This window comes from Equus quagga, chromosome 6, assembly GCF_021613505.1.
Source record: "Equus quagga isolate Etosha38 chromosome 6, UCLA_HA_Equagga_1.0, whole genome shotgun sequence".
NCBI classification, from domain to species: Eukaryota; Metazoa; Chordata; class Mammalia; order Perissodactyla; family Equidae; genus Equus; species Equus quagga.
Genome location: NC_060272.1, coordinates 35447689 through 35455228, shown reverse-complemented (window position 1 = coordinate 35455228; position 7540 = coordinate 35447689). Strand labels below are relative to the sequence as shown.

The window sequence follows — 7540 nt, the reverse complement described above, 5'->3', positions numbered from 1 at the left end:
TTACATTGGATTAGAGCCCACCCTAATAACCTTGTTTTAACTTGATTACCTCTCTAAAGACCCTATTTCTAAAAAAGGCCACATTCTGAGATACTGGGAGTTATGGTACCAACACATCTTTTTTTTGAAGAAGAGACACAACTCAACTCATAACAGAATTTAATTTCAGACTTTACAGAAAATGAGATATAGTAGGCCTGTGGTGGGGCTTAGGACTCTGGATGCTTATGAAGCATCTCACTTGACATTTAATCCTGATATTCAGGCTTGATTGAGAACTAACCACTAGCTAAGGAACAAAAACAAGAGAAATAAACACAGAGAGTGTCCGATTCTAGACACTATAACAAGTAATATTGAACTTCTCTCCTAACTGAGAGGTATGCTGCATCTCCCCACTCATGAGACCCCAGGAAGAAAAAGTACTCTTGCTTGGGTTTCCTCCTCCCAAGTTTCTAGTCCCATTGACACAGTGATCGACTGTGGTCTTTTCACCCTCTAGAGAAGTGCTGAGGGTGGGCTTCTATTGTAGTTGGAGGGGCTCTGCTGCTTCAGCAGGAAGATGGAATTGGATTCTCTCCCGTAGGTTCTTCAGATCCGGCACTGTAACAACTGGGTTCCACACTGCTTGTGTTTATCTTTCGAACAGTGATAAGCTGCACCCCTCTTTTCTTAGAACATCTGCCTTCACATTTTGCTTAGTTGGCATGTAAGATAAATGTAATTTTGATACTCATTTGATCTACTGATGTGGGACACAAGGCAGAATCCAGGAAACACCTTTAGTACAAGGATATTCAGGTGCAGATTTATCTGGAAATATTTTCAATGGTCAAGGACATGTGTTCTCTGTAATAAGATTCTGAAAGCTTACAAGAGAAAAGATAAGAAAGATCTCTGAGGCCAAACTGGTGGTAAATATCGCATTGTTATCTCTGCTGATAACATACTTGCTGCTTATTATGGGACGTGCACTATAATGGTGATAGAGTGAGTGAGGGACTGAGAAAATTGGAAAATCCTAAAACGAGTGAAAAGTTATTATTTTGCAGACACACGCATGCCCACATGTACATGAGAGAGAGAGAGACCAGGAGAGTGAGAGAGACAAGAGGAACCCTTCAGAAGTATTTTTGACACATTCATGGCCTGCTCCTAGAATGCACAAAGGTATAATTAAGTCAACAAAGTCTCCTGAGAGTCTCGAGCCCAGGAAACTGTTTATTTTTACTCTAGGACCCAAGGAGCAGTACTTATTAAAGGTAGGTGATTTCCTAGTTGTGGGAACAGAGTCATAGATTCCAAAATCCCCCAAAGTCTGATTTCTCTCATTTACCTGCTATTCACTTTCTTGGGCCTGGTGTCCTCTCTGGAGATTCACCTCCCCCTGGAGATGGACAGAAAGAATAACCTTATCTTTTATGTGAGATCCATTCTTGACTCCAACTGATGAGGCTTGAACTTTGTTTGTCCCAAAAGAAAAACCATGTCAGATCACAACCCAATAATCTTGACATTCACATGAGAGATGCACACTAACACTCATAAGTATGTTGATACTTCACATTCTCAGTGTTCTTTTTGATTCATCCACAATGTTGTTCCTAGTATGGATTGTGCCCATTAGCTTTTTGGCTTTATGAATCTTAGGCTATAAGGCCTGATAAATGACTTAGGCAGGATAGAAATATGTTCAGATTTGGATGGGAAGGGCTCATAGAGCAGGTACTGAAGACCACAGGACTCAACCGACCAGGTGTTGTTATACATATCACTCTCATTCTCCCAGCTCCTGACCATCCACAGCCATCAGCAATTACTAGAAGATAGAGCCCAGTTAGTTCCTATTGCCCAAGATCCAGCCCCAACTCCTCTCTCTCCAGGCCTTTCCACTTTTAAAGCAGCTCATTTTCATGTATAACTTTTCAGCATTGCATAAAAGAGTTCAAGACGCAGGCTTCACTCTTTTAGTTGTTTGCTTTAATGCAATTACTTAAAACAAGTATTTCTTTTTTTACCATGCATATCAACACATATTTGTCCTCCTTGGGAAATGATTCCTATAACTGTGTGGGTATTTTTTTTTTTGGCTTTCTAATAATAATTTAATTATCTTATGTTTTAAAATGTTTGAAAATACTATTTGATTCAAAAAGAGGTACATTGTCCCAATTTTTTTATCAATAGGGTAAAAATGTTTTGCTCTGTTTACCCAATTCTCCAGACTTCAATAGCTTTTCCTATCTAATCTAATTTACTCCAGACTCTCTCATAAGGCATAATGGTATGAGAAAGCCATGAGGTATAGAAAAAAGTATAGCAATGAGAAATAGTGACATATAGCGGTAATATGCTAAATTGTGGTTCATGGAGGCTTTATGATGGGTTTCTCTGTCTACAATATGTTTATCCATCTTGTCACCTTCCACATGTTCTGGGGAGGTTAGGGACTGTGATTTATTATGCATTAAAGAAACTAGCTCATTGTGGGTACAAAAAGAATGCACATGCATTTTCTTATATAAACTTTAACTAGCCAATAGAAAAGAATCTGGTTTTGAAGGGGATGATATTATTTACAAAGAAATCATTTATTAGATTTCCCTAAGGAGTATTTTTGATAACAAGCACCACTCCAGATCTGGGCACACAGCCCTGAAGATGCATAAAAAGAAAGTCAGTTTTGGCATAAGTTATGATGAGCTGTAAATATTGAACAAAAGTGAAATTTCCAAGTAGTAACTGTTCAACAATATACAAAATGAAGGAAAAGCTTCACTAACTTCCCAGAGGGAAAACATAAGGAGTTAGGAAAAGAATTAGTATACTCTTTTGTATGTCTTTTGAATTGGAAACTTCTATTTAAGTGGAGTATGGATAATCCAGAATACTTACACAGTAAAGGCAAAAATGTTTTTTGATCCACAGATGTCCTTATATTTTGAGTCAAACAATGCTTTTATTATTATATAATGATAGCCAGTGCATCTTGTCACTCAAAAGATCAATACAAGTGTTAAAAAAGTCATAACAATTTCATATTTTAAAAAATGTGAAATCTAACAAAGTCTGAATTAATTACATACAAAAAATGAGAATAAATCAAAATTTACCTGTTTATATTGCAGTTGCAATCCATACTAAGAGCACATCCGAAAGGACAGCAGTAAGAACAGAAATAGAGATAGGACCTTAAGGTTGTAGATGTACGCCGTGATATCCATCTCCACTTTCCTCTGTACGTTATTCCTAAACCAGGTTACAAGGAAATTGATTAATGAACTATTTCCATAGTTCACTAGTGGCGAGCCTGGCATTGCTTGCTTTTTAGTGCTGTCTTTAATGATACATAGCAGCCAGGCACCTCTACAAAATGTGAAGCTATAAGAAAGAAATTTTGAGCTAGACAAAGGGAAAAAGAACGGTATCCAGGAACTACAGTTCCACATAAGCCTGAAATTGTTTTTAAAATAGCTTAATTTTTTTAAAAAAACCACCTGAATCTAAACTCTGTGAAACACTTTTGGGAGAAGTAGAACATGTAAAAGCCCATTAAGACCGTGGAGGATCCAGGGACACCACCCACACACTCCAGTGTCAGTGCCCCATCTTGCTGTCCCCTATGAGCTCCTCAGTAATAAAACACCACCCTACATGAAGCTGTGTAATTTATGTCATAAAATGAGTTTTGATGTCTGAGAACACACCCACTAAAAGGGAATCAGAAATGTGTTGGATGCCAATGGTAGAAAACTTGCATTTAAAAACTGGCCTGTAAGCAAGCAAAGCAGAGATCAGATATTCGAGGAGATACTGACAAACCATCGGTGCTGATTGTTTTAATGCTTCTGGGGTTTATTTTAAATTAATTCCTACCAAAATGCACAAAGAACTTACTTCAGGTGGCACTTTTAGTTTATAAGCCACAGTAGATGCCAAGAAGAGTAAGAGATCAGAGAGGAAATGCTTGTGTTTCTTGAGGAAGGTAGTTTATGGGAGGGAGAAGGCACCTGCTCACTAGGCACATCATTAGTTAGGACTTCACTAGAATACTGTGTTCACTTTGAGGTCCCATAAATGAGATATAACTTGGAAAACTGTGTAGTCAATCCTTAAAAAGAAAAATCCCAGTGAATAAAAACTACCTTTACAGCTATCATCTACAACAGAAGCCTGAAGAAGAATAAAGGATATAAATTATAAAGATGTTACCCTCTTCACTGAAATAAATACAAGAGGATAATTAAGTCAACGCAATTTAAAAAGTAACGTGAAGAAGAAAGGATATGCCTTAGGAAGAATATACTTACTTACCTAGTTGTGAAACTTGGGGCTTTTAGTAAGGAACCTTATTTTTTGGAGGCTATTTAAGAAACAGTTACTCAGCTGACTTTATGGATGGTTTTCACGTACTTATGATTTAAGGGAGAGGGGGGACAAGATGACCTCTTGAGCTATTTCCAACGCCATACTTAAACAAGTAAGGTTTAAATAGAGGTGAAATTTATAACAAAATACTGTAGGAAATATAAACACATGGAAATGTCCAGCTGGCCATCGTAATACTCATTAATATGTTAAATATAAAGCAAAATTATGCCTTAATGTTGCTGATTTATTTTAATAGAACCACTCATGGAAGATGTATTGCTGTAAAAGGTTAAAATGGCCTGCTTTGCATGCACAATTTAATATATAGCCCAGGGAAAATCCAACCACAATCTCTACTGATTTGGATGTTGACATTATCATTTGAGTGAGTATGCTGCAAATGCATATTTGAAATCAGCAGGGTTTGCCAAAAGAATTAGAGGATGACTGAACACGCTTTGGATTTCAAGTAATAACAATGTAAAGAATGAAAAAAATCTGGACTGTAAAGCTGCTTCTTCTTCTAAAGATTCACATACTCAGGCCAAATTTTATCATCATCATTCATTCATTTATTCATTGACAAGCATTTATTGATGCTTACCGTGTACCAAACAAAATGAGTAGCGCTGGAGATTCAGTGGTGAGCAAATCAGGCAAAATCCCTGTTTTAGACTTGTAGTCTAATTGGGAGCTTAAATATTTGTGAGAGAAGATAGCCAATAAATAAGTAAACCAATAACATTATCTTAGGGTCTCATGGATTCAATGAAGGAAAGAAATGAGGTGATTTGATAGAGAGCAATTGGGTAGGGTTGAAAGAGATAGAGTTGGGGGCTACTAGACAGTGTGGTCATGGATGGCTTGGATCAGAAATCAGGAAGTCTGGGTTTTCACTCAACTTCTGCCACCAACCAGCTGATCGGCTGGTTGAAAAAGGACATCTGCGGAATAAGCAGGTTGGTTAGACTAAATAATTCCAGAAACTTTTTAAGAGCCTATGGTAAATAGAATGGCCCTTAAAGATGCCCCCCAAATCTTTAGGCCTCCAAAATCCCGGAACCTGTGAATATATTATGTTGTGTTACAAAGCAAAGGGGACTTTGCAGTTGTGATGAAAGTTAAGCACCTTGAGATGGGGAGATTATCCTAGATGACCTGGGTGGGCCCAATGTAATCATGCAAGTCCTTAAAGGTAAAGAATTATTTCTTCTGGTTACAGGAAGGAAGGCAGATGAGAAATGCAGCAGAGATATGCAACAAAAAGGGAAGTTGAAGAGATTCAAAGCATGAGGAACTCCACTCGCTGTTGCTGGAAGGGTTCCATAAAGAAAGCATGAGATGGAATTGTGCAGCCTCTAGGAGCAAAGACCAGCTTCCAGCTGACAGCTAGCAAAGAAATCGGGGCCTCAGTGGTACAACCTCAAGGAACTGAATTTAACCCACAACCTGAATGAGTTTGGAAGCAGATTTATCCCCAACTCTTCCAGAAGGGAATGGAGCCCTGCTGACACCTTAAATGGAACCCAGCCTATGAGATTCCAGGCAGGGGACCCAGCTGAGATGCACTGTGAGATAATAAATGAGTGTTGTTTTCAAACAGCTAAATTTATGGTAATTTGCTATGACATCAATGGAAAACTACTACATAGCCACTGAACCAAAACATGGGAGTGATCCCCTTCTCCTCCTTGTCTTCCATCCCTCACACTCACCCACCCACATCTCCAAACAATCAATAATTCCTATCAGTTTTACCTCCAAAACATGTATTGACCCATTTTCTCATCTCCACAAAATTCAACTTCATCTCTTACCTGGACTGTTCCAAAACTGGTCCCTCTACCTCTATTTATTTTGACTCTTGACCCTCAATCTGTCCTCCAAATTGTAGACAATAATTTACTTTTAAAAATGTAATCATGACATTTCTTTTCATGAAACCTTTCAATATTTCCACTAATCCAACAGATTCAACTTCAATCTCTGTGGAATACAAAAAACATCCATGGTATGGCTCCTATCTACCCTTTCCAGCCTCTTGCCCCACTCTGCCTTATTCTTTATGCTTTCATGATGGAGAAGTGTGATTTCCCTTCAGTACCACCCTTAGAGCCAGGCACGCAGCTTATCTGTTCTGAACTGTGGTCTTTAGAGGGCCTGGTTCCGGTGCTCCCTGGTCTTCCTCACAGGTGAGTTGTCCATGTGACTAAGGGGAAGAACTCACTCAGAATCCATGCTTCCTCCTTGTGGGCCATGCTACTGATGTCTGGTCTCTCAAATTCCGTGGACAAAAGGCCCCCCAAAGCACTTCCAGCACTTGCAAGGGTCTCTCCCCCAAGTTTATGCTTCAAAGCATAGACCATGACTCTGGGCAGGTCTGAGGTGGGCTGGCCAAGGGGCAAATGTTAGCACTGTTGCCAAAGAGAAGGGGGTGGGCCAGGCAGCTAGGGCTGAGAAAAGAGGAGGGTGGGCCATAGGCTAGGGGCTGGCTTTCTCCTCACTATCACATTTCTAGCTTGGAATTCCAATAAGTTCCAGAATTCCAATTTATAACCTGGTCTTCCAGGATGTTATGAAGGTATGTTTGTCAAGGTAGGGGGATAAAACTTATTGTATGTAGCAGTTTGTTAGCTTGATTTATAACCCTAAATATTTAGACATAAGGTATGCAGCCTCCATTTGCAGTCTTGCCCTGATCCCTGCAAGCGTCAGGGGTGTTTTTTCTCCACATATCATGCCTTTATGTTGTTTCTTCCTGCATGCCAGGCTCTTCCCACTGCCTGGAAGAACCTGCCACCATTCTTCACCTGGCTAACTCTCATACATGGTTCAGCATTCACATCAGCAGTTGCTTCCTCCAGGAAGCCTTCAGTGACTTTCCAGTGCCCCTTCCCAGTCAACATGCCCACATGCGAAGATAATTTCTCCCCTACACTGTCAGATGAAGAAGAGAGCATACATTTTATTCATTTTGTTGTCTCACTACCATGGTGTCTGGCACATGGTATGGGTTTAATTAAAGTCTGTTGAACTGAAAACTGAAAGCAAATGGTTCATTCAGAATATATTCAACCAACATTTATTAAGGAATAAAATAGCACAAAGTGGAGCAGAAAATTAGCTTGTGTGTTTTGGCCGGCGGGGGGGGGGGGGGGGGGGGGGGGGG

At 39.5% G+C, this 7540-nt stretch overlaps 1 protein-coding gene across 1 annotated transcript in view; it reads right to left on the bottom strand.

Moving 5' to 3' along the window:
• Nucleotides 1–203: 203 nt before the first annotated feature.
• KLF12 (KLF transcription factor 12) overlaps nt 204–7540 on the bottom strand; it is a 470708-nt gene continuing 463371 nt past the window's right edge. Inside the window, exons 11-12 of the transcript XR_006889121.1 lie at nt 3114–3249; nt 204–1387 (exon numbers count right to left, since the gene is read on the bottom strand). The gene's annotated coding sequence lies outside the window, so the exon portion shown is untranslated. The remainder of the gene's footprint in view (nt 1388–3113; nt 3250–7540) is intronic.